A 27,990-nucleotide genomic window follows, 5' to 3' on the forward strand; every position below is an offset into this window, starting at 1 on the left:
GCGGCCTGCTGTGCCCTGCTCCGTGTCGCTCTTTGGTGGTGAGGGTCACACAAAGAAGAGACCAATGAATGAGAAGTGACCTTGGGCAGAAGGAATCCTCAACAGACCCCAAACAATAGGCAGAACGCATCTCTTCCACCCAACATTCTATTGCCAATTCACTAGGTGGCTGGATTTTTCATGTATAATGTAGAAAAAAAAGGATGCGGTTTACCATGAAAGAGTAGACCTGAGACTTATGTTATTTTAAATATATGTGCATGTCCCCAGCGCTCCTGTCAAGCCCTGCGTGGAGAAGGTAAGGACAGGCAGAGGGGACCCACTCCGAGGCTGTTGCCTTTTGCTCTGACTTAGCGCCAACAGTAATTCATTGCGAGGTCTAGCTGTTTCCTTGCCCAGGTATTCTTTAGGGAACGGAATGTAGTGCCATGCTTTTCTTAGCTGGCTTTTTGTGGGAATGGGGACTCTAAGTCGATCTGTGTCTGTCTGCTTCAATGGAAGGAGAGGCACCCTAGGTGATGGCAAGGGTGTCTTTGTGACAGTATAGGGGAGGTTGATACTTCATCTGTGGGATCACTTAATTACCTGGGATGAATGGTGATGTAAACTGCCTGAGGCAGGCATGACTAACCTCCTTCCTCCCACTAAGTAAAAGGAGAGAGTTTTGGAGGGAGTCTGATTGTCTTCTTTTCCCTCCATTACCCCCCTAGAACTTGGTCTTGGTGATCCATTGAGAAGAGTTCATAATCAGGGATCCTTGGGTGAAACTCAGACCAAAGGCATTGGGGGCTCTGAGCTTTCCAAGAGCTTTATCCAAGCATGGTCCTTTAGCCAGGCACCGGACAAGTGGAAAGGTCTGTTGGTGCTAGAGTATTTCCTTCACCTGGGAAAATGCCACTGATCCCAGAGGTATGACTTTTTGTCCTTTCTAATGACTGCTGTTCAATCTGTCACCCCAAGAGTCTGAAAGAAAACCCATATACTCAACACACACACACACACACACACTCACACACGAGTGATGCATCATTATTAATAAATGAATGGAGCTATTTGTTATTTATTATTTAAACCTTCAATACTGGCTGGCCTGAGTGATACATGAAATATAGGCAAGTAATTTATTTATTAGGGAAAATAATGATTTCTCCCGCCCCCACAGCATAACCTCCTCTGACCCAAACCAGCAAGAGCTTTATCAAATACAAATACGGTGGCTTGTAATTTTAGAGTCTTCCAGAGCATTGTAACTGACAACCTTTTTAACATAAGTACATTGAACAAATAATTTATAGATGTATTCTGGGAATATTTTAGGGTATTTTATTACTACTTCTGAAAGCCATGGCATGTTATCGATTTTGGTATATTAATACAACCTGCAAGGGAGGGCACATGCTCAGCTCCTAATCCACATCCGCTTTCATGGCAAACAATATATTTCACTGAAGGGCGCCTTGAACCAAGGCAGCAGAGGTTAACAATTACACATCAGAGCCAAGAGTTTAAGATCATGAATTTCACTCATTGCAGAATTTCCCCTTTGGGGACTGAAACAGATTTTCCCTTACTTAAGGTTTCATCCAAATTTTGTGACCATCGTTGGTCAGCATGAACTGCCCTTTCCATAAGCCCATCCCTCTCCTGACACTTCCTTGGGATTGAGGAAGCCTGCTTCCTGCTGAAAGGACCACCGCTACCCCTTTTCCAAAAAAATATTTATAGTGGATTTTGGGGGCTTCCTTAGAAGAGGTTATGATGTCTCTCCTGTGTTACTTGCTTTTTTTTTTTAGTTGGTCTCTGGATGAATAATGCTTGTGTTATCAACATCTTGTTCATATTTGATATTTTAAAAGTATGCATCTCTTTGTTATGCTTATTTAGACCTATAGATTTATTAAACTGGCATGATTGCCCAAATTTCTGGCCCTCGTACTTAGGTTTCTCCCTACATTGTCTTTACTATCTTGCCAGCCCTTGGTAAGAACTCGGCGTTGAAGCCAGGCTTGTCTCTTATCTCTGAAACTCACCCACCATTCCTGCCTTTATGCCTTTGATGCCACTGCTCTTCTTTGCCATCCCATCTGTTTGTGTGTGAAGATTGTCCTGACCCCTCCAATACATGATTATGTTCTTCTCTGAACCTCCCCGTAACTCAGCAGCTCTCTCTTATGATTTGGCACTTTATCATGAGCGGCCTTGAATTAGTGCTACTTTCTCTTTCACATATATCATTTATCCTGCATCGACTAAGAGTAATTTGAGGAAAAGAATCATACAGGTTACAGTTTCACTGTAGCCCCACACCACTCTGGATGTAGCTGAATAGATATTGGCAGCTCAGTGTTACTAAATTTAGTATATACCAAATTTAAATTGTGCTAAAATCTAAGGAGAATCAAGAATAATTTTCAAAGCATAGCTTAGCCCATCTCCCTGTGATGATTCAAAAATTGCAGTATGATCAGAAATTCTATAAATTATTATTTTTAAATGTGAAAAATTCTCATTATTAATATAACAAATGATCCTTAGTAGAAAGATCTGAAAATTTGGAAAAACAAAAAGAAGAAAATAAAATAATCTTCCAGAATCCCTCACCCATAGCAAATACCATTACTATCTTGGTATATACCCTTCCAGGCTATTTAGTGTGCATATGTGTAAGTTTATGTATGAATACACACACTTCTACATGCAGGGTGGGGCAAAAGTAGCTTTATAGATGCTCATGTGAAAAATAATGCAATAATTAATAAATAATAACAAAAATATACTCAGAACTGTAAATCTGCTTTTGCCCACCTGTATGTCACTGTTACTGCCTTCATTAATTCCTGAGGAGAAACTAGCAGAAAGAATTTGCTGAGATAAAAGGACATGTATAACATATAAATACGTGTGTGTGTGTATGTGTGTGTGTGCACAGGCACTTTTGCCATACACTGTGCATCCTTTTGGAACCTGTTTTTCAACATGTCAATAATGTGGCTTTAATGACTACATTGTTAGTGACTGTACCTTAATTTACTTAATCAGTTCCTTGTTATTGAACATTTAGGGTTTTCAACTTTTCACTCCTATAAACAGTGCCGGAAATGAGCTTTCTTATGGGTAAACATTTGTGCACGTTTTTCATAATTTCCTCAGGAGAGATTCCGAGAAGTGGAATTTCCAGGGCAAAGGGCATGCATAATTCAAGGCCCTGAGGCACATTGCCAAGCTGCCTTTCAGAAAGGCATTCATTTATAGTCCTGTTGGTGGTAAGTGAGATGCTGTTTCCCCGTCCGGATCATTCGAAAGTTATTCCTCTTGAACTTGAAAAACCAAGGTTGGGGGGCAGAGCGTAACAGGGTTCACAGTGAGGGCCACTGTGTTCTTCCTGAGACAGACCGGATATGCCGGTTGCCTGAGTAAAGTCCCTGTTCCCCTCTGATACCCGAGGAATGAAATTCCTACTCGGCTGGGCTTGTTGTAATCTGGCCTCAACCTATGGCTGAGCTCCCCTGACCTTATTCCTCCACATCAGTGCACTTTAGGATCCTCCTGTGCAGGAGTCTCCCCTTGGCCAGCACACGCCCTGCTCTCTTGTACCCCTACAACCTCCCACCCAGGGCAGGGCTCACCTACACAAAGGCATTTGGTACAGCTGTGGGTCAGTCATAGTGCACAGGCAGTGCATTTGTCAAATAAGGAAAATAATCATGAATCAGGGAAACCTGGGCTCTGAAGCCTCACTTGCTTATTGGGACATGAAGAAAATCGTAGCACCCATTCCCCCTATGCCAGTGACGGCGAACCTTTTGAGCTCGGCGTGTCAGCATTTTGAAAAACCCTAACTTAACTCTGGTGCTGTGTCACATATAGAAATTTTTTGATATTTGCAACCATAGTAAAACAAAGATTTATATCTTTGATATTTATTTTATATATTTCAATGCCATTTAACAAAGAAAAATCAACCAAAAAAATGAGTTCGCGTGTCACCTCTGACATGCGTGTCATAGGTTTGCCATCACTGCCCTATGTTAAGCACTGTGTCCTGTGCTTTCCTGGAATTATCATTTGCAGGCATGTTATTTATCCCTCTATTATAGATGAGGAAACGGAGATTCAGGAGATTTAAGTAACTTGTCCAGGGACATGACTAGAAAGTGGAAGACTTGGGATTTGAAGCCAGGAATTACAGGTATTAATACTCTTAACCACACCATACCATCTACCAGAGGTACTCCACTGGGTCTCTTGGGAGCCTGCTGGGTTCATGCCAGGAACTCTCCCCAGAGTGGAGTGTCCACGAGCTTAATAAATATGCACGGGGCCTGATGCATATCTGAACGCCAAGATTAAGATGTATAGGTCAGGCTTTTAAATGAAAAATTAAAATGTCTCTCTGCGCCTTTAGGTTCACCTTCCTTACATAGGTCCAGGTTCCTCATCTGCAGCCTTGTTGGCATTTTGAACTAGACTAGAGCATTCCTACTGCAAGGGGCTGTCCTGTGGACCCCTGCTCGCAGTTGTGACAACCAGCTATGCCTCCAGATGTTGCAAATATTCCCGAGTCGGGTCAGGTGGAATCATTCCCAGAGAGCCACTGGCCTAACTGGAAAGGTGCAGCGGGCTTCTGGCATTATTTTTGGCTGGTAGCGCTGAACCCTTTCCTGTTACTTTGGAATCCCCACCTTATTGAGACATTCCTGGTTGTCACACTGGGGGCAGGAGGTGCTACTACCATCCAGTGGGTAGAGGCCAGGGGTGCTGCTGCACACACTACAATGCACAGGACAGCTCCATAATGAAGAATGTTCGAGTATGAACTGTCAGTAGTTCCTTTAGCTTTGTGAGTTACCCCAGTGCCCTCCAACAAATTCCTTTATTTTCAACTCAGGCTAGTTTTGTAGCTGGTAACTGACAATCTCTTAGCATGGACATCTTCAGAGTCTGATCATATTCATAAGCACTAAAAGAATGTTTTGCATCTGGTAATGTGTTTAGTCATGTAATAAATAGTTACCAAGCATCCATTACATGCCAGGCACTATGCTGGGTGCTGGGAATGTAATAGCTTGACAGACAGGGTAGCCACTCTGGTGCTTTTAGCCGGCAGGACAGACTGCCTGGTGTGAGAGGCTCTGAGTGCGAGGGGCATATTATCAGGGCTACCTCACATAGTTTGGGGGAGCATTCAGGGAATTCTAGGAGGAAAAGGTGTTTAGACTGAGGTCTGAAAGAGGAGTAGGGGTGACCCAGGAAAGAGGATGAGGCATGTCTTGTGCAGAGACAGCAAAACTATAAGGAAAGAGGGGGGTTGGGGAGGAGGGAGGAGGGCTGGTGGTGGTGGTGGGGAGAGGGGGTGTGTGGAGAGAGCTCTAAGCAGAGAATTGAAATCTGCCTGGAGTGCCTGGAGCTGGTTTCAGCGCCTTCTCTCTAGCTTCAGAACCAGCTGGGGGAGGCCTCTGAGTGACAGTTCCCACAGACTCCTCTCCTTAGGATCCTCCAGCAGCCTGCCTTGGGGGCCACCAGTCCCCTGCTGTGAGAGTGCAACTTGCAAACCATGTCTGGTGCTCCAGGTTGGGAAGGGAGGGAGGAGATGAAAATAGACATGTATTTATTTTTCATTTTGCATTCAGCTTGGTGCAGGCTGACTGCTTTGCAGGATCCGATTATTCCCTCCCCAGGGTCCTGTGGTCAGACGCCAGCTGTGAGGATCTGTTACCATGGGTGACATGTTCATCCAATGGGGGACCTGCTGCTTGTTTGCAGAGTGGCAGATGGAGCAGCTAATCGATACAGTCTGGGAGGTGGGCGTCCCCTTCAGTGGCCCTGCCACACAATGAGAGCTGGGCTCCAGGGGCTGGTGGAAAGCCCTGGGCCTTTGACTGGAAAAGACCTGCTCACTAGGGTTTCTGGCTCCAAACAATGCCCTGTTCTTTACTAAGGTGGCCTTGCACTTCCAGGATTTTTACAGCCCTGCCTCAGGCAACACTCCTGGGAACCGCTGCTGCCAAACCCTCCGGGGCTCTGTGTGAACGATACTGAGTATTCTATTCCAGTAAAAGGCAGCAAGCATTTTTGGCATCATCTGTGTTCAAGCAATAGAGTGAGTGGGGGAGAAGAACAAGGTAATGTGCTGCCCCCAAGGACCTTGTGATGTAATTAGGGGCTTTCAGTCTGGTCATGGAATAGCCCCTAGCCATTCAGTCATCCTTCCCACTCATTTATTGAATAACCTGCATTGTGTTAGGGGTTGGGGATGTGAAGATGATTATGATGTGGTCAGTTCCCCCAGTACCACGTTTAACTCTCTCTTACATTGAACAAGGGTAGCTAGGATTTGCTGCATCCTTTCTCTGCATTATCTCATTAAATATGATAACTTTAAGAGATGGATACCAACAGTGTTTCCATGTTGGAGGAGGAAACCGAGGTGTAGAATAGAGCAGTGACTTGTACTGTTTCCACCGATGTATCAGGTGGTTTAGCATTTGAAATTCATACACACAGGTGTGTGTGTGTGTGTGTGTGTGTGTGTGTGTGTGTGTAAATTATCTTTGGTAAGATATACTAAATGCCCACTAACATGTTTATTATGTTACAAGATAAAATTCACCTAAGTACATTTTAAAGATCTCATTGGCTTTATTCAAAGATTCACAAATCGGGTGGCATCCACTCTAGCAGATAAATGGAACTTAGAGGAATTGTACACAATGAAAAGACTTTTATAGGCAGGAGGGAGTAGGAAGAAGGAAGTTACGTTAGGCAAGAAGGCTATGGCAGGGTCTATCAGGCAGATTACCTAACTAGTGCTGATCAGGCAACTCCTGATGGACTGGCTTAAGATTCCATTTCTGGGAGAGAGGAAACTGTAATTAAGTTTGGTGACATGTGGATCAGCATAAGGGTATTTGAGCCCTCTTGTCTTATTTTTAATAATAAGTTTTGGATTGCTTAAGATACATTTATGAGAGAAAAAATTCGTCTCTTGATTTCTGGTTTTGTTGTTGTTAATTCTCACCCGAGGATATTTTTCCCTTGATTTTTTTTTCCCCCATTGATTTTTAAAGAGAGTGGAAGGGAGGGAGGTGTGTGTGTGTGTGGGGGGGGGGGTGGAGGGTGGGGGAGGGGGAGGAGAGAGAGAGAGAGAGAGAGAGAGAGAGAGAGAGAGAGAGAGAGAAAGAAACATCAGTGTGAGAGAGACACATTGATTGGTTTCCTCCCACATGTCCTGGGCCCAAACCTGAGATCCTTCTGTGCACAGGCCAACGCTCTAACCACTGAACAACATAGGCCAGGGCTATTTCTTGATCTCTTAATCCTAAGAGCCAGGAAACCTGGGACCTCATACTTGTAAGCGATGTGGGACTAGCCCACTCATCAGACTGAACCTCCACTTTCTCATCCTCAAGGAGGAATGCTGAACTTGGCTTTGATCTTACCTTGCTGAGGCTTTATGATAACGGAATGGAGATCGTATAAAGATTCAATCCAGGCACCTGACACGATAGCCCAGGTGGTGACCTGTTATCTTCCAGGCTTTGTGGAGCGGTGGTGTTTTTCCCAGCCTCCCTGGCATTACTGTCTCTGCCGTTTCCGTGGAGGAGGCTGCAGATCGGAAGTTCCTAGATTGGGGAGGGCAGTTCACTACGTAAACAAGGAGACAGACCTTCCTTCTTGCTCTTGCAAGAAAAACATGAAACAAAACACAGCCGAGTTCTCATCATCTCCCTCTGTCCTCTCCTCTTCAATTTAGGTTTCTTCTGTCTTATCCCATGCCCACTGCCTCCTACCGTCCCCACATTGGTAATTCATTTCTTTTAAGCCAGGACATATATATAAGCATCACTATTTTAATTAGCAAGAAGCAAACAGAAGTAAGAAGCTAGAAGGCATAGCAAGAGAGCCCGCCACTCACAGGCTTTAATTATTCATTGAGGTAAATAAAATTAAATATATTCCCAGCAATCCAGAGCAGGATCTGAAGTAATTACAGTGTCAGATTCATCAGAAATTCTCTCATCAAAATAAGAACCTTGATGTCATTTAATAATTTATAATACAAATACACAGAAATTGTAAAATGTTATAAATAGAAAACTGCAGGGTAAGTGAACATGAATTAGTTAGGGGTTGTGTTCTAGAAAGAGGCTGTCATGAGCTGTATAAATTTTTAATCAGAAATACTTTTGAGGCCTAATTTAGAGCAGGGAATATGCCAAGAACTTTAGAATACAAAGAACACAACAAAACAGCAACAAATTCCTGCTGCCTGGACTTTCATAAACAATGCTTTTTGAGAAAAAAAACTCAATGACTTCAGGCAGAAGGAAGGACTGTTGTCTTTGAAGCTGTGTGTGTTCGAGATCACCTGTGACCCCTTTCATGTCCGCACAGGTAGCAAATGAATTAATTAACCTCAGTGTAATGACCCCCAAAATAACACGTGGGAAAAGTCTGGTTCATTTCCATCAAGAGTGAAAGGTGGTCTCAGCCACTGAACCTTGTAAAACAATGTGTGATTCTGGAGACCATATGGTCCCATCCCAGTTTGAAATGGTTTTGATCTGTTCAGTTTCTATGTGGGGAAAGCTCGAGGCAAATAGAGGAAACCAGATTTTTCTTTTCCTCATTCGCTGGGAGGTATTCGCACCATGTGTGTCCCGCCTTGCTCTAGGAAACATCTCTGGGGACTTACCTGTCCCAGGTGAGGAGTGGGAAAAGCTTGTTTCACAAGAATGATGGGCTAGCAGTTGCCCCGCTGACCAGGAAGGAAGTTCAAAAGTGAATGGTGGGCTTTCGAGATGGCTAATTAGGAAAGAAAGAGGCCATTTTTAAAAGAAATTCTCCTTTATTGTATCATTTCGAGGCTCTGAAAGGTTAGCATGGATGATGACATGGTAATCTTTTCACCAGAACAAACAAAAAGCAGGTAAGACAGATTACTTTTATGTTTAAAACCTTTCAAAAGCTTCCTCTCCTGCTTAGGATGAAGTTGAAGACCTTGAACAAGCACTGAGACCTTTTCTAATCTGTAACTCCACCCCAGGCTCCTATCTGCCCCCTTCCTTCAGGGGTTTTGTCTGTGTTCACTGCTATTTTCTCAGACCTGGCACATAGAAGGCACTCAGTATTTGTTGAAATAATGAATGGAAGTAACTACCTCTAGGTGAAGTTGAAGAGCTAATATTTCAATGGGAAACCCTTTTATAAGAATGCGGGGGCTTGGAGGAGCGGGTGCTATGGTGGGTATGGGTGGTAGGGAGCTCTGGAAGAGATGGATTAGCCTTCCCCCACTTCCCAGCGTGGGCCGTTCCTGTTTGTACGAGTTCCCAATGTCTATGGCTTTTTCTGAGAAAGGCTTATGGTTGGTGAAGTAACAGGTGGGAGAAAATGCCTGGTGAGGAAATGACTCATCTGTTGCTCTAAATCAGGGATGACAAATGGGCTTTAATGCCAATTCCGTTTGATTGGTAGTGGTGGCTTGGAAGGCGGTGTTGAAAAGAGTTCTGAGGTCTAATGGAAACAAAGTGTTGTGATCAGAGATGCCTAGGGCTTGAAGGGGGGGTGTGGGTGGCAGCATTTTATTATACATTTGCATCCTGACCCCTAAGTTTGGAGTTGGTTTGCTCTTTTCTGTAGGAAAAGCCATGGAAATCCAGGCTTACAGAGGGACTGATGATACCCCCATTAGTTTATTTGTTTTAAATTCTAGTGAAAGCTAGAGGTTAAGGTATTCAGGACGACCCTTAGAATCCAGACTCTTTAGGGATTTGGTTATATCCTTTTGGCTGATTGGTTTATTTTTTTCTCCAGGGGATGAAATGGCTGAGCTATGTTGGTGGTTAATAGCTCAGGGACTCTACTAAAAAGGGACTCTTCCAGTCTCACTTCTTTTGAGTGGCCATTTTGCTAGGACAGTCTTGCAGAAAACCACCAAAGACAGACAGTTATGTAAAATCTTGGCCTGAAGAAGAGACTCTAACCCTAATGTGATGAGCTCAACACATTACCTCTGTGAGCTCACTAGCCCATCAAAGCTATCACCCCTCACCCCCAAAAGCTGCCATCCACCCATCTGCAACAGCGCCACTTTGAAGATTCAGCTCTCCTTCCACCAATTGAAATGAATGACATTGCTTCTTTTTAATAGGGCACCCCCGTCCCTATCCTGACACCCTTTACTCTGCTTATATTTCTTTAGCATATCTGCTTCCTTACAACTGTCTCTGCATGTGCCTAATCCAGTTTCTCATACTAAATATTTATATGGTTTTAGTATTTTCCTATGTCTCTCTTCTCTCCCTCATTAGATATAAGCTCATCGAGGACAGGGACTATTTATAGCAATGTCTAGTATATTTTTTACTGATTATGTATAAGGATCTCAGCACATATTTGATCTAAAAGTATCATGTCTAATACACTGTTGGCTGGATTCAGTGGGACCCACCAGTTTAAAAGGATAATTGGTGTAAGCTTTTTCAAAGGACCTTTTGGCAATATCGATCAAATTTTTGAATGTGTATGACTTTCTCCTACCAATTCCACTTTGGAATTTATCCTACAGAAATACTTACAGGAGTTTTTGCAAATACTTATATGTAAAAGGATGATCAGAATTATTTCGGATGGTGAAAAATGAAAATAACCTAAATGTTCATCCTGAGAGAAATTGTGATATACATTATGGAACATACAAACAGTGGAATACTATGTGATCATTAAAAAGAAAAGTAATTCATTATATATTGATGTGCAAAAATGTCCACAATATTATGTATAATGGTATAAATGGTATTTTTTGCAATAAGCCACAAATAAGTGTATAAACATACACATGTATGTTTATACATAGAAAAGGACCAGAGGACATACACCAAATTAGTGCTTTATCTATGGTAGGTAAGATTAGGAAAGCAAGGCTTTTTTTTTTTAACCTTTTACTAATGTGAAAATACTTTTATTCTTTCTCCTCCCACCCCCATATGTAAATGTTGATATGTAACATTTACATATGGCAAGGTGATTATTACCATATCATTGGCTAACACCCCCATTCCACTACAAAATTACCATTTCTTTTTCTGTGGTGAGAACATTTAAGATCTATATTTTTAGCAGCATTCAAGTATATAATACAGTATGGAAAAATATTTCAGTGGACATACAAAAATCTAAGACAAAAAGATATGTTTTAAAGAAGAGTTTATTATAATAAGGCCATGGCAGTTGAGTTTCCTAAAAATATCCTAGTTTTGAGATGTTTTCAAGAACAATATTGTAGCCATTTTAGTTACCTCTAGGGTACTTACCTATTTCTTGGAAGCATTAAATACAAACTAAATGTGGCGTTTACTGAAGAAATTGTTCTCTTTTCCTTCTTCGGTGAGATCCGGCTGGTGTATGTGACTTACTCTGGTTAATGAAATGTGAGTGAAAGTGATATGTGTAATTTCTGAACAGAAATTTTTTTTTATATTTTTTATTGATTAAGATGTTACATATGTGTACCCTCTACCCCCCCCCCCCTCCGCTCATGCCCTCACCCCCCCGTTGTCCGTGTCCATTGGTTAGGCCTATATGCTTGCATATAAGTCCTTTGGTTGATCTTTCTCCCTTGCCCCCACCCTCCCCTACCTTCCCTCCAAGGCCCGACAGTCCAATCAAAGCCTCTCCGTCTCTGGATCAGTCCTTGTTCATCAGTTTATGTTGTTCATTATATTCCACAAATGAGTGAGATCCTGTGGTACTTATCCGCTCTCCAGTTCCATCCATGCTGTGGTAAATGGTAAGAGTTCCTTTTTCTTCTTCCTCTTCTTAAAGAATACCTTTCAGCATTTCATATAATGCTGGTTTGGTGGTGATGAACTCCTTTAGCTTTTTCTTATCCGTGAAGCTCTTTATCTGACCTTCCATTCTGAACGATAGCTTTGCTGGATAAAGTAATCTTGGTTGCAGGTTCTTGCTATTCATCTCTTTGAATATTTCTTGCCACTCTCTTCTGGCCTGCATGGTTTCTGTTGAGAAATCAGCTGACAGTTGTATGGGTACTCCCTTGTAGGTAACTGACTGTCTTTCTCTTGCTGCTTTTAAGATTCTCTCTTTATCTTTTGCTCTTGGCATTTTAATTATGATGTGTCTTGGTGTGGTCCTCTTTGGATTCCTTTTGTTTGGGGTTCTCTGCGCTTCCTGGACTTGTAAGTCCATTTCTTTCACCAGGTGGGGGAAGTTTTCTGTCATTATTTCTTCAAAAAGGTTTTCAATATCTTGCCCTCTCTCTCCTTCTGGTACCCCTATAATTCTGATGTTGGTACGCTTGAAGTTGTCCCAGAGGTTCCTTACACTATCTTCATATTTTTTGAATCTCTTTTCTTTTTTCTTTTTCGGTTGGGTATTTTTTGTTTCTTTGTATTTCAAATCTTTGACTTGATTCTTGGGATCCTCTTGTCTGCTGTTGGATCTCTGTAAATTATTCTTTATTTCAGTCAGTGTATGCTTAATTTCTAGTTGGTCCTTTTTCATGTCCTCCATGGTCTCACTATACTCCTTGAGGGATTCATTAAATTTATCGGCGGTTTCCATAAAATTCTTGAAAAACCTTATAAACGTGGCCTTGAACTCTATATCCAGTCATTTGCTTTCCTCCTTTTCTGCCATTCGTGACCTGTTTCTTTGTCTCTGCATTTTGGCTGCTTCCCTGTGTTGATAGAGTGGCCCTGCGCGCCAGGTGTCCTGTAGGGCCCAGTGGCTCAGCCTCCCCAGTTACCTGGGGTGGACACTCTTGGTGCACTCTTGGTGCCTTGGTTGTTGTAGGATCCCTGGGAGGAATTGACCTCCAGGCCAACCGGCTGTGGGAATCAGCCGTGTCTGAAGTGGGAGAATGGTCCCCCTCTGACCACTGGGCACAGTGGCTCCTGGATCTAAGGAGGTGCTAATTCAGCCTCTGCCTGAGGCCACACAGCAGGAGCCACGAAGAGGCTCAGCTGTGAAGCAATGCAAGCCGCTTCGGGGCTCTGCCTGGCTCGGCTGCAATTAGGTACATTCACATGCAAAAGCCTCTGCCGCAGCCTGGGTGGGGCGGGGTCTCAGGGAGTCAAAAGGGCGGAGAAAGAAGCTATGGCTGATTCTCCGCCTGGAGTCGCGCGTCTCAGTGTCCCGGTAACGGCTGCAAGCACCTCTGAGGGAAATCCGCCCTCAAGTTCGCCCGCTGCCGCCTGACAGACCAGCTTCTCCCTGTATGAGTCCTGGGTCCCCAGAGACTCGCCGGAACCGGAGTTCAGAGCAGTCGGGAGCTTGTGATTCAAAAAGACAGCCGCGTCCTCAGGTGCCACCCCCTTTCCGCACTCGCGAGCCGCTGCCGTACCTCTGCACTTCACCTCCGCAGCTCCTCTGGCTCTCAGCGTGCCCCTCTTTTCTTCTAGTTGTAGAATTTACACTCAGCCAGCCTTCCTGTTGTTCTGGATGATGTTTGCTCTGTCCTTTGCGGTATTTTTCATTTGTTGTGTGAGGCGACTATTTCCCGGTGTTTATCTATGCCGCCATCTTAGTTTCTCCCACTGAACAGAAATTTTAAGAACTAGTTCATGGTTTGCTATGCTCTCTTTTTCTCTTTGTCACATAACCAACAATATTTCAGAAAAGAGTTTCATCATTAGCCTGGGTCTCTGGAGCAGTACATTAGCCAACCCTGATGGACGTGTTATACACATGAAATAGAACCTTGCTGTTGTAAGCCATGGAGATGTGGGGGTAGTTTCTCACTGCAGCATAACTTAGACTGATATAGCTGTTCCCAGACTTCACCCATCCCTCAAATAGAGGCCCTCTGTGGCCTGGAAATCATGATATCTTGTTCTAATCCTAGTTCTACCACAAACTTTTTGTGGGATTATATCAACTAGGATGCTTTAGATTGCAAGAAATGGAAATTACAGCAAAAATTAGCTTAAATGTCAAGGGTATTTACTGTTGTGTACAACAGGAAATCCAGAGTTGCAGCTTTATGACATCATCGAAGACTTAGGATCTGTCCTCTTTCTTCTTGGCCTTCCTGTCATAGTTGTATGGTGGTTATAGAAGTTTCAGGTGTTATATGCAGACATTATTGTATCACACGAAGATGAAGAGTGTGTTTTTTCCAATGTGTTTCTTTCTCCTTTTTATTTTTACTTGAGGAAGTTATTTCCTGAAAATTCCCCAGCAGACTATTCCCAGATCCCATTGGCCAGGACTGAGTTAGGTCTTTGCCTAATCAACCATTGCTAAGGACAGCTATGATTGGCCTTGTCCAGCTGTAGTTCATTTCCTCTCGGGGTAGCAGTGGACCTGTTTTCTGAGTACATGGGTGTTTGGCAAGTCAATTTCCCAAACAAAACTGGGGCGGCTGTGTCATCCAGGAAAAAGGGAAGGATGGAATTAGTGTTTATTTCAGTGACTTAAGCAAGGTTCCCCCATTGATAAACTGAGGATGTTAAACAAACTGGCTTCTAATACAGGGATTATTATCACAGAGTCCCTGGACCTTGTCCACTGAAATAATGGAGTCCAAACTTCCTTACAGGTCCTTGGGTGGGGCCCAGGGGACCACTGGCTTAGGTCATCAAAAGTCTTATTTCATCAGCTTCCCGACAGGCAGACACGTTATGGGTTCCAGCTCCCATAAAATCTTGCATCTTGATTTTATATGCCCAGTGTGAATGCGGTCTAGGTGAGGGATATATATGTGCAGTTTTGTTAGCTTTTACTTACATATCAGATTGACTTTAAAAGTGCTTTGAAGACTTATAAAGTTCTTTGTGCATGGAGATTTTTTTTAAAAACAATAGCTCCCTCTCCTCCCATGCTCCATGCTCCCAAATCTCTGCATCCCCTTACAATTTGCCTTGACTCAAGGCAATTTATTGGACAATTTAATATGAGCCAGTCCCCAAAGCTCTTGAGCCATGACCTTCAAAAATACTTTATCATCATCATTATTAAAACTGATAGAAATGATTGTAGGGCGGGAGCTACAAAGCCAAGCGGGGAGACTGTAAGATTGAAGCTAAAGTCTTCACTTTCCTTTCAATGCACCAGTTCTCCTGTATCCAGTCATTGGCTGCAAACTGCCTGAGAATAAGATGGGCTCATCTGAGGAAAGTGCCAGAGCTCTTATTTTATTGGGCCAGGTGGACACATATGCGGCCAAGGCCTACTTAGGCAGTGGAAGGGGGCTGGATAGGGATCTGTAAAAACTGATACAGTTGAAGTCATCATGTCTCCCCTGTCCTTTGGGATACTTTTTAGCAACAACCTCCCCCCCTCTACTACATGCGCTGGAAGGCTTTTATGAACTGTTTGTAGTTTTGCCACTTGGTTATAACTGAGAGCAGAAACTTTAAATGGTGTGTAATTTCTTCATTACCTTTGATAGGATCACTTTTTCATCTTGATAATGTGCTGGTATGCTGAAGTCACCTCTTTTTCCCAGTAGACACACTGCCAGCACACTTCAGTCCATGTGACGGATGGCTATTAAAGAGAATGACTCCAGCCATCTCAAACGACCAGGCCTATTTATCACCATGAAGATATGAAATCTACTAGGGCTCTGGGGTTGGGTTTGTATTCCTGGAGTGCCTCTTAGAAATCTTGCTTTTAGGTCAGAGTAACCCCAAGAGATGTCTTTCAAGGACAGATCCAAATCACCAGATTAAAATGGACATAGCCCATGATGTCATTGTTCCAAAATATCTTGACCTTGGGCAGTGTTTGAATGATTGGCTGAGTCGCTATTAGAGGGTAGGAAGTCTTCCACAGGTCCAGGTACCCCTAAAACAAAACCAGAGAGGAAGAATAGATTGCTCATTCTTCAAACCTTTTATTATTATATCAAATACAAATAGCAAAAGTCACACAAAATAGCTGTAGAGTTTAATGAGTTATAAGGCAAGATCCTTCTGACCACTATTGAGGTCAAGAGATAAGACTTTGTCACCTGAGAAGGTTCTCTCTGTGCCCCATTCACTCTCACCCTTTCCCTTCCCCCCAAGTAAACCACTATCCTATTATAGTAATCATTTCCTCGTGTTCTTTACAGTTTTATCATCCAAATGAGTGTCCCTAGACAGTCTAGTTTAGTCTTGCCCGCTAAAACAATTGACACATCTTCCACGTCCCCTTTAATGTCCCATCATACATTCTTTTTCTTACAATTTACCTTTTGACCTGTAGACTTTTCCCATATTATGGATGTCGCTGATTACACACTCATTGTGCAGTTCAGTATGTTTTCCTGCTCTCTGTATTTTTTGCAAGCGGGGAACTGTATTCACAGACCTGATTAGATTCAGGTTCAACCCGTTTGGTAGGTGGCATTGAGCTCTTTTACCAGTAGGCACCGGATGTCTGATTTTTGCTCTTTTTTGGTTGTTAACATTAGGCACTGCTCAGTGTCTGGTCCATGAGTTCACTGGGAATTGCTAAGTGGTAATGTTTAATTCTATCATTTCCTTTCATTTATTAGCTAGAAGACTTACAAATAGGTGCTGCTCTTTGATTTCACAGTAGTGTGGTTCGTGTAGGAGATGCTTGATTCTTTCTCTTTATTTACCATAAAGATAACGAATTGTCTCCTATCTTCCTCTGAAGGTAACCAGTTAGGCTCATTTCCTTTAAATATTATTATAAATTTAAGTACTTGAACATAAATTGATGGGCTCCTAGATTGCATTTGTTACCTATCCTCTGGTGTTTTTAATGTTCAGTGCTTATGCTTGCGCACTTGGCTATCTCCCTGCCTCCAAATCACCCAGAAAGGAGCAGCCAACCTCTGCATGGACTGCTCAGAGACCAGCAGGAGAAACATCATTTCATTTTTATGTCTCTTGATTTTGGGTTCTAATGGCACGTTACGGCTAGTGTGGAGATGAATGTGAAGATGTTCTAGCCGAAGGACTTTGAAAATGTATGGTCCAGTTAGTGAGGTCTCTGTCACTTGTAGATGGATGCCATTGAAGATCCTATTTATCCAGCTCCTTCCCTCTGATTCCACGGACTCCAAGCTCCCTTCTCACTGTGTCTGATAGTTTCTGTGGTTTGATAGCAGGGAGAGAATGCCCCAATCACATCAGCACTATTTTCCTTTTGCTCAATGGTTAGATTTTGCACAAGAAATTAATACATAGGTATTGTGTTGTCAAAATTATATTCTTTTCCTAGGAAATGTGAGTCCTGAAAATGCTCTCCTTATAACCCTGCTTCTTTCAAATGGGCTCTGTCCAGTTTTAGAGTAACCCTGTGCTATAATGCTCTGTTTTTTTAGGTTTCTTCTAAGGAAGAGACTTACATTCTAGGCAACTGAAGAGAAGCACATGCTTTTCAAGCTGGGTCCACCCACCCACATGGCCCTGAGGCAGGCCATTGATTCCCCTCACTCTCTGCTCCAACTGGCAATGAGGTACCACTGTTAGAAACCAGGTACCTTTCCTTGGCAACAGCAGCTGCTAACTAACAAGTAGGCCATTAACTAAGGGTAATGATGGATATAACCAGATTGCCTTGCTGGCCTTTAAACCCCCCCCCCCCTTTACCAAACTTTTTTCTTTTTCCCAGAATTAAAGGGAATGTTGGTTTGATACTTGAGTCTGTAAATACGTGTTTAGAATCCACAGATGAATTAAAACACATTTTTAACCCAACTCTCCAGAGGTGGGAAAAGCCAAAATTTGTGTTTCACTTTCTTGCTCTTTCTTCGTTTGCTCTGGGCATTCTTAGGCCCAAGTTACAAAATTGCTCACTCCTGATAAGAAATCTAATGCTTTCTGTAATCTACGGGGATTTGGTTTGTAAAATTTCAAAGTCTTATTCTCCTTGACTGGCTGAGTCATATGGAAAATAAGAATTATTGAAAAATAGTAATAAATAATGATTTTCTATAGCCTGCTAAGCAAAGTCTGAATTAAATGACTTCACTTAAACCTTTAGTGGCAGAGGTCTAATTAATGAAAAACACCAGGCTTAAACAATTGGCCATCCATCTTTAAGCATAAGTGAAAGACAGAATCCATATGACATTCCACTGAGGATGAAAAATGAACAATTGCATGGGTCTTGGATGATTCTGATTTGACAGGGCACCCTGGAGTCTTTTAAAATGCCCCCCTTTTTTTCTGACACATATGGACTCTACACCATTGTCATATTTAATCTGAGAAACTGGGTTCCCATGCATTCTGTTTGTTTCTTTGCTTGAGGCCTGAGGCCCCGGCCTCTTGAGTTTGTAGCAGTTGGAGTCAGCTTTTGTTCAGCCTTTAAGATGAAATAAGACTAAACCATAAACATGCTACAAAACAGCAGAATATAAAGGGGATTACTGGTGCCATAATTAGAGAACTAGGAGGCCGTTATTCTCCGCCCTCTCAGCCACATGCCTCTCTGCTAGCCCAGGACAAAAGAGATTTAAAAATCAGACAGGCCTGAGTTTATTTTAATGGGAGCCCTCTTAAGTCTGGGCACAGTTGGAGGGCATGTAGTTGACAAATGAAGAATGTTCTGTCGTAGAGCCTCAGAAATCAGAGCAGCATCAAAATAAATCAGCCCAGATAACCATAGAATCTGAGCATCTTGTTATGCAAACCTGTAAATTATGCAAGAAAACACATTTACCTATGTGTATATCCCCTCAGTTATTTGCATGTCCAGGTCTCCCTTCAACCATCATTTTAGGAGACTGACAATTGGATACTGACAGCTTTCTCTGGAGAGACTACGTTGTCCATCACTGGGGTGTTTAGCCAGAGATCAGAGGACCATCTGTCAGGGAGAGTGTGTGAGGACTCATTCACAGAGGGGATATGTTTGAACAAGATAACGAGACACTTCCCACCTCTAAGTTATATGGTAGGGTGCGACATGCAGACTTAAAGGGAAACTAACTTTTGAAAACCATAGCAAACACCCTCCTAGAAAATATTGTCCTAAGAGAATGAGTACCAAATAACTGCTTTTAGAGACCAGAATAAAACATAACATTCGGAGCAAGTGTGGTCTCATTTGGAATCAGTTGGTCATTGAATTAAATTTTAGTATTTCTGTGCACCTCCCATTCCTACGAATTTCTCCTATTGTACATTGTGGCCATTGGACAAAGCAGCCTCATTTGAACTTTAATGAAAATGGAATAACTATACAAAAGAGATACGTATGTGGATATTTGTATTATAAAGTCTGGATTCCCAAGGCGGAGGGAGACAGGGAATGCAAGCATGCATCGCATAGCCAAATGTTGATTTCTTTTTTTACCCTTTTAAATTCTTTTTGCTTAATTATGCAGAGATGCGATATCTTTTGAAGATATCCAGTGTTCCACTGCAGTATATCAGAAATTGCTTTCCATGGTACACTGGAAACTGGTTTAAAACTATCCGACTAGGGTGTAGAATTTAATAAATCATGCTTCTCTATTCAAGAACATCTGGATGTTGAGAACCAGGAATTTATTGAACCAATATTAAATTAACTGTTGATGAGTAGCCCACAAAGGTGATAGCATAAACAGGTATATAGAGAATATCGAATGAGCCACTCTGTATGCTGGAACAAGGAGAGTAAACCTGTGTCATACACACACCACCATTTCCATATCCTGTACTCATGGCAGACATCACTAATCGAGCATAGCACTCTGAACTTGGGCTTAACTTCAGAATGTGAGCACAAAACTCCCAGCAGTTCTGTCATTTGACTGGCGTTCCTTTCCTGCCATTCTTTCACGATCTCTTCCATTGCAAGCTTTCATCCCCGCTACTGACAAAAAGGACTCTTGTCAAAGTTGCCGGTGACTCAGTTCCACACCTTCTAACTGGTCTTCGACTGCCACTCGTGCCCCAATCTGTTTTTCATACAACAGCCAGAATAATCATTTAAAATTATCATATGACTTATTTTTCCCTTCTCTTATTCTGTCCAGCCATTCAGGCTTTCTTACTATCCTGCAAACACACCACGCATACCTCCTCCTCAGGGCCTTTGCACCTGCTCTTCCCTCTGCCTGAAATGGTTTTCTCTCAGGTATTGTCATACTCCACTCACCTCCTTCAGGCCTTTGCTGCAATGTCCCTTACCAAGGAGGCCTACTCTGACGAGACCGTCAGAAACAGTACCCCTTCATTTTCTAATCTTATTGTTTCATTTGTCTTCACAGCTTTTATCACTCCCTGACATGTGATATTTGTTTCTGTTTTTCTCTTCACCCCGACCCTAGCCCTAGAATGTCAGTTCCAAGAGAATTGTTCTGTTCACTGCGGTATCTGGCACCTACACTGATTCCGCATTGGGCCAGATTCCCTGGAAACGGACGCTGACTTGTGTGCAGCAGCTTTCCTGGGGCCTGTTCGCAGGAGCAACACCTGGGAGGGAGGGAGGGAGTAGGACTGGGAGGAAGTAGATGCAGAACTGGCCCGTAATTGCTGCAGAGTCTGCATCCTCAGAACTGGGATAGTCTTTGGGTTGCTCCAGATTGAGACAAAGGGGCTAGACCTTTGTACCCCAGAAATGAACAGTCGTTGGATCTGGGCTGCTACCAGGGAAGGAGCAGCATCCTGGGCAAGGCAGCTTCCTTCTCCTGAGAGCAGTTCTCACAGACGTACTCAGCTGAAAGCCTTCGGTAGCCAACATTCCCAGCGACTCTGGGAAGGAGCATGTCAGTGCTGAAGGAGTGTGGGTGCGCTCCACTGCTCCCTCTGCACTTGCGCAACGCGTGGGTGATGTTCCAAGGTATTTGCTGAGTGCCCGGATGTTGAAAGCCTGAATACTATGCTGGATCTCACACTGCTCCTTGGTCAGAGGTGTTCCTCTTTACTATCCCCTTGCTCTTGACCCTGACAACTCAGTGCACCCTCTGGTCCTGCTCACTACTACCAACCCCTTGCAATAGCTTCCCAAGGTTGCGAGATGGCGAGGGGTAATGCGAGGGCATAGGCAGGGTCAGCTGGGGCCTAGTCCCAGAAGTCAGGGCTGGCTTTGCAGCTTTGGAAAGCTGGTACCAGGCACAAAGCGGGAGGCATCTCTGCTCTGTGTCCTTGTCAACAAGAGAAGGAAGAGAACATTCCCTAAGAGCACAACACATTGCTTTTGGGCAAGTCTTTCCGAGACATTTAAAAAAAATGGACAAGGAATCATTAAACTTGATACAAAGCAGCTGAAAAGCCTGTGATTTTAAAAATTATATACAAGTTAATTTTCAGTATCTCAAGCCTCCAAGATTTATGCCTCCTGGAACACTCAAAGCAAGGTAAGCAAAGTTGTTATTCATTCATCCATTCACTCAATTTATTCATTCAGTCAGTCACTCTTTTAACAATTTTTTATTAAATGTCAAGATGTGTTCTAGGTAGATGGTAAATATATAAAACCGATACTATTAACTGCCTTAAAAAATTCTTATTTTGGCTTTTTACGAAGATGGCGCCGAAAGCTAAGAAGGAAGCCCCTGCCCCTCCCAAAGCCGAAGCCAAAGCAAAGGCTTTGAAGGCAAAGAAAGCAGTGTTGAAAGTCTTCCACAGCCACAAAAAAAAAGAAGATCCGCACGTCACCCACTTTCCGATGGCCAAAGACACTAAGGCTCCGGAGGCAGCCTAAATACCCTCGGAAGAGCGCACCCAGGAGAAACAAGCTTGACCACTATGCCGTCATCAAGTTCCCCCTGACTACCAAGTCAGCCATGAAGAAGATAGAAGACAATAATACACTCGTGTTCATTGTGGATGTCAAGGCCAACAAGCACCAGATCAAACAGGCTGTGAAGAAGCTCTATGACATTGATGTGGCCAAGGTCAACACCCTGATCAGGCCTGATGGCGAGAAGAAGGCATGTGTTCGACTGGCTCCTGACTATGCTGCTTAGGATGTTGCCAACAAAATTGGAATCATCTAAACTGAGTCCAGCTGCCTAATTCTAAATATAAAAATTTTACACTGAAAAAAAAAATTCTTATTTTGTGCCAGGTACTTTGCTAAATGGCTTATCTCAGTTCATCTTATAACAAGTCTATAAAGTAGGTATTATGGTACAAGTTTTTTTTTTCTTTTTCTTTTTTTTTGCATGTAACAGAATATCCAACAGAAAGTGGTTCCAGCAGTAGAATTATTGCACATAAGAAGAACTGGTTTGGTAGCTCAGTGAGGTCAGGGCTCCGGGTTGGCTTCCCCATGATACCTGCCCCAATTCTGTACTCGGTCATTCTGAAGGATAGGGCTCCACAGACTGTAGTGAGTTCCATGAGGGGCAGTACAGAGGATCCCACACCAAACACCTTCTAGAGTGCCGGGTAAAGATATGCAAAGGAATTGAATGGGACCAACCAGCTTAGTACATTTTACTTTTTATCTGAAACTCCTCTCCTCAAAAATGTTGACTGAGCCCAGCCAGTGTGGTTCAGTGGTTGAGTACTGATTCCTTGTCAGGGCACATGCCCAGGTTTTGGTCTCAATCCCCAGTAGGGGGCGTGCAGGAGGCAGCCAATCAATGATTCTCTCTCATCATTGATGTTTCTATCTCTCCGTTCCTCTTCCTCTCTGAAATCAATAAAAAAAAAATACATATTTAAAAAATATCGACTGCACCTCAGCCCAGACAGTCAGGGACCTGGGGGCACTAGGCCTAGGCTCAGGTTCCATGGGGGATAGGTTGGGTGTGGCCCATGGGCTGCTGAGCAATCCTACAGTGAGTAACGGAGGTAAAGCCAGACTGAAGGCCAAGCAGAGGAGCTGACCAAAGCCACAACCTAGGGGATGGGGAGCAACACAGAAATAAGGAGAGAAACTGGGGAGACTGAGGCTGAGCCAGCAGGTGTGGAGCCCAGGTAGGAAGTAAGTTGTGGTTGGGGTAATTCCCAGAAGTGTTCAGTTTAACCTAGATAGGGCTATTGATGCGCTAGCTCCCTTCAACTGCTGGCACAAATAGAAAAAAGACATAAATGTGAGAAAGAGTAACAATGATGTCTTCCCTTCCCCCATCTCCAAACAGCTGTTCTCAGGGGCTGGTGTAGGAGGGATGGTTTTTTTTTTCTTTAAAATATTCAGAAACAGCCCTAACTGGTTTGACTCAGTGGATAGAGCGTCGGCCTATGGACTGAAGGGTCCCAGGTTCGATTCCGGTCAAGGGCATGTTCCTTTGTTTGCGGGCACATCCCCAGTTAGGGGGTGTGCAGAAGGCAGCTGATCGATGTTTCTCTCTCATCGATGTTTCTAACTCTCTATCCCTTTCCCTTCCTCTCTGTAAAAAAATCAATAAAATATATTTTAAAAAAATAAAATATTCAGAAACATAGCAGATTATCCACTGCTGAGACACACGACTGTTAATAAAAAATATTTTTGGATGAAATCTAGGGGGTACATAGGAGTGAAGCAGTGCCTTGTTTTTGAGGGTCTGCATGGAGGATGGTTAGCATTCGCCCAGAAGTCCTGTAGTCGCGCACCACCCCTCGATTCTAGTTCTTGCCCAAGGAAGTGGCCCTGTGTTTCTTCTCCCTGGGAGACAGTGTGACTTACCACTGTGAACATCTTTCACTGGGTTCGTGAACAATGTAGTGGAACTGAGTAATAAACAGAATGCTGTCGAATATATATCTTCCCATAATAGATCCTATACCTTAAAAATGCCTACCGGGAATCACTTTTTAAAGTCTATAACATGCAGCAGTTTTGATACGACTGGTTGAGCCATGCAGAAATGATTAAAAAAAGAGTAATAAATTCAGATTTTACACCAGACACCGAGCATTAAGCCAAAATGAAACTACCACACTCAAATCTTCTACAGCTTAGAGCTAATTAGACCTACATTTCCGAATGGCACGAGCATCATGCACGGCGGCAATTGTTCTAATAACGATATTCTCACTGAGTGCCTGGTGGTGATTTACCAGCGATGCCTGCCAGGGCTAATGGACGTTGTAAGAAGAAATCTCTGGGGCTCAGGAACAAGAATGGGAGTTTTGCCCCTGGGCATCTGTCCCCGTTGGATTCCTGGTGATTGTGCTGAGTGTTTGGCAGGGCAGAGATATAGCTCAGGGGGTAGTAATGTCCCTGTGCATTTTAATTACCACTGAAACACAGTGTTGCAGAGAGTGACTGGGTTTTATACAGATTTGAAGAGAAGCAATAGTTTGATATCTCCTGGTGTTGTTGGAAGGATAAAGTATGACTATGTCTAGTAGCTCTTAGCATTGTGTCTAGCACATAGTAAGCAGTAATAAATGGCAACTCTTTTTTTTTTTTTTTAAATAAGTGCTCCAGAGGTATGGATACATGGAACTGATTGGCAGCTGTGAGAGGTGAGGGGGGTTGGGGGCTGGATGAAGAAGGTTAAGGGATTGAGCAAAAAACCACACATATATGTAACATATAGACATACACACAGAAAACAGTGTGGTGTTAGCCAGAGGGAAAGGGGGTGAGGGTTGGCAAAGTGGGGGGATGGGGATGAAAAAAGACTTTGCTTGGGGTGATGGGTGCACGATGCAGTGTACAGAAGATATTTTGTTGAGTCGTACACTTGAAACCTATATGGTTTTGTGAACCAATGTCCCCCCAGTAAATTCAGTAAAAAAATAAATAAATAATGTTCCATCTGTGGGTTGGAATGTATGGTTTATGCTAGACTGACTTTTGGCTTTAAAAGGAGGCACTATTTCAGTTGATGCTGGGTGGTTAGTGATTTTAATGCCCTGGATTTCCCCAGAAAATTACATAAGCAAGAGTAATCCAGGGTCTCTGTTGATTCTGGCTGATGTTCCACGTGTCTAAGCGTGCTTAGCTCCTGCCTGAGAAATACAGGCTCGCTTCAGTGGGAAGAGTCTACACTCTCCAGCCCCACTCCTCCTTTATAAAGAGAGCCTGTTGTGCTGGTGGGAAGAGCTCCAAATTACCTGCGAAGCGGGCAGCCAGGGCCCAGGACATGCCCTGGTGATCATTCTAGAGGCAGAGTGGAAAGAAAAGAGGGAATTCCTCACAAATGCCACCCAAAGGCATGCCCCAAGGAGGAGGTGGCGATCTTTTCTAGTCCTCGCAATGACCCTGCAAAGTGGATGTTGTTAGCCCTATTCTTTCTTGGGCAGGGAAACTGAGACGCGCCGTGGTTACGTGACTTGGCCAATAGGCTACCCAGTTAATAGGTGGACCGGAGTCTAACTCAGTTTTGTCTGACTCAAAAAGCCATGATCTTGGCCACTGTTCCCTGCTGGGAAAGTTGTGGGCTTGTGTTGGCTCATTGTCCCCAGATGCTCTGAGTTTGTAGTACATGACCTCATGCTTTTTGGCTACCAGTCAAGGAATGAATTAATCCTCCTACTAGCCTTGATGGATTCCCTGCCTTGTGCTCAGCACCACGCGAGTTAAAGTGGGCATGAATAAAGAGTGCGAGACTGGGTCCCTGGTTTCAAGGGAAGAAGCACACGTGTACACCAAGGACTAACATGCAGGCACCATAGCCACATGCCAGGGAGCTCATAGCTCCTACTTCTTGCACCTCATGCTGACACTCTAATTCTGTATGACACTCTTTCCTGCTGATTCTGGGTATGGTCTCAGTCTCAGAATCTTTCTCAACATAGCACCCCAGGTGGCCATAACTATTGGATGTAGTCACCATATTTGCTGTAAGATCTGTTGTCACTCAGAGGAACAGATATCGGGGGAAGCTGTAGGGGTCAGTGGAGGCCTAATGGGAGTGGCTGGGGCCCTTAATGGGGGGCGGATTTCGGAGTGGGATTGCAAAAAAAGAGGATATTTCAGGTGGAAAGAAGCACGTTACAAACCCCCTGAGCTGAGAGTGAGGGAGTAGCCTCCTGGGATTGGGGACATGAGTGACTTTCCTGATGTGGATGCTCTTGGGGCAGAAAGAATGAGATTGAACAGGACTATTTTTTTTCACTAGATATTGACCTATTTATGAACATCATAGTCTATTTGAGTTATAATAAGATGGTAAGAATGTTAACTCCTATTTATTGAGGTTATTGTGCCAGTCTTACTGTTACTGATACATGTATGATCCTAGTTTATCCTCAGAGAAACCCTGGAATGTAAGTATTATTGTTCCCATTATATAGAGAAGAGTAACTAGAGCTCAGAAATAATAGGTTATTCAGTTAGTTATATAGCTAGTAGGGAATGTTACTGGAATTCAGAAACATTTTAGAGGATTTACCAAAAAATATCTGATATTATGGACTTTATCTTACTAGCATGTTCCTTCCCTGCAAGTGTGCACAGAGATTTAAACACAATACATACACACTTACATATAACCTCACACATATAGACTCGTACACATACCATATACAAATGTAGCTACACATATATACACATATAAGTACATGCTATACACATACGTATCCATGCACAGTTATACCACATATATACATATATACACATATGTATGCACTGTATACACCATTCATCTGCGAAGAGGCACAGCTCATTGATCCCAGGAGTAAGTATATGACCCAGAACAGGCCAACCAGCTTTTTGTCCCAGCACTTGAATCTTGAGCAGAGACACAGAGACAGAAGAAAGCTGAGGCATCTTGGGAAAACATCATGAGTGACTGATATTTCTGAGCTGCCTGCTTCTTGTCTCTCTTGTGCTTGGTTAACCAGCTCTTCCTTTTATTCTGCAAGCTGCATAGTAGAGTTGCAATAATTGCTTTTTTATGCCCATAAGTCAATTTCTGTTGTTTGCCACCAAAGAGTCCTAATTGGTATAAATCGTCTTTTTGGTTTTGCCAGTACCAGTGATGGGGGTCCATTCCAGTGAGAATTGTGGCCAGTGAAATGCTGAAGGCAAGGAAGGAGCATTTTGTTGCTTTGTTATAACACTGTCCATGGGGTAGGGTCATGATGTAAATGAGATTGATATATGAGGGCCTTCTAGAATTTACAGTAATAAACCATTTACAGATGAGGGCCAAGATAGAGTGCCCTTCTTCTGAATCCATGAATTACGAAGTCATGGTCTGACGTTAATTTTCTTACTTGTAGCTTGCCTTATGTTTTCCTCACCCCTTCCTTTCTGGTAATAATATGATGGCGACGTAATATATTGCTTCTTAACCCTTCAATTCTTCAGCAGATATTTATTGGAGTACTGTACATAATGACAGATATGCAGGAATACATAAGTAGTTTAAAATACAGAAACAAATTTAGAGCTGGAAGATACATGTAAAATGGTGTAGTCTAAACCTTCTTATTCTTATAGAAAAGAAAAACGAGATTCTGAACAGTTCAGTGTCTTAAATAGGATCACAGAGCCTCATGGTAAATCTCTATTTTGGGATCTGTGACCTAGATCTTGTCTTCTAAGTCAGTGATATTTATGGTTTCTGATAAGACTCTTGGAATTTAGATTGGGAGGTAGAGCTTACAAACAGGAAGCAATTGTCAAACTCAGTCCTAAATCAAGTAACCCTCCTCTTTCACAACTGAGTGACTCTGCAGAAACTAAATAACTCAAAGCATAAAATTAATAGTGGTCTTCAGCTGAAGCTGGAAACTTAGTCTGAAAGTCCTTCCATAGCATCACGGCTACCTCTTTCTTTCAATCTCAAATTGGGATTTTAAAGGTGATATAACCTAAGGGGAGAGGAGAGTAGGATCTGTTGTGCTAATGGTACCCCAGTGAGGCGCCTAAAGTACAGAGCCCTTCACTCCATAGGCAGAGAGAACCCCAATAGTTGAGAAAAGGAGATAGATGCCATGTACTCAATGACTTCTGATACATTAATTCTGCCCAATAGAGACATGTGGATCAACAGAGGTCAGAATCTGACATCAATTAAGTAAAGATCCTAGCTTTTAATTACTATCTTAGGCTACCTTGATCGGCATAAGATAGAACGGACCATTTCTTCCTCATTGAAATTCAATTTTTTCTTGACTTTTGTGACACCACAATGTCTTGATTCTTATTTCTGTTTGCTCCTCAGTATATGCTCTGTGGATGCTT

The 27,990-nt window shown here is 43.0% G+C and overlaps 1 pseudogene across 1 annotated transcript; it reads left to right on the top strand.

Annotated features, from left to right (window-relative positions):
• The first annotated feature begins 21,441 nt into the window (after window positions 1-21,441).
• LOC308520494 (large ribosomal subunit protein uL23-like) lies at window positions 21,442-21,945 on the top strand (annotated as a pseudogene). Its single transcript has one exon. The product of its transcript is annotated as a large ribosomal subunit protein uL23-like (transcript).
• The last annotated feature ends 6,045 nt before the right edge of the window (window positions 21,946-27,990 follow it).

Source organism: Myotis nattereri, assembly GCF_964212035.1.
Source record: "Myotis nattereri genome assembly, chromosome: 5".
NCBI lineage: Eukaryota > Metazoa > Chordata > Mammalia > Chiroptera > Vespertilionidae > Myotis > Myotis nattereri.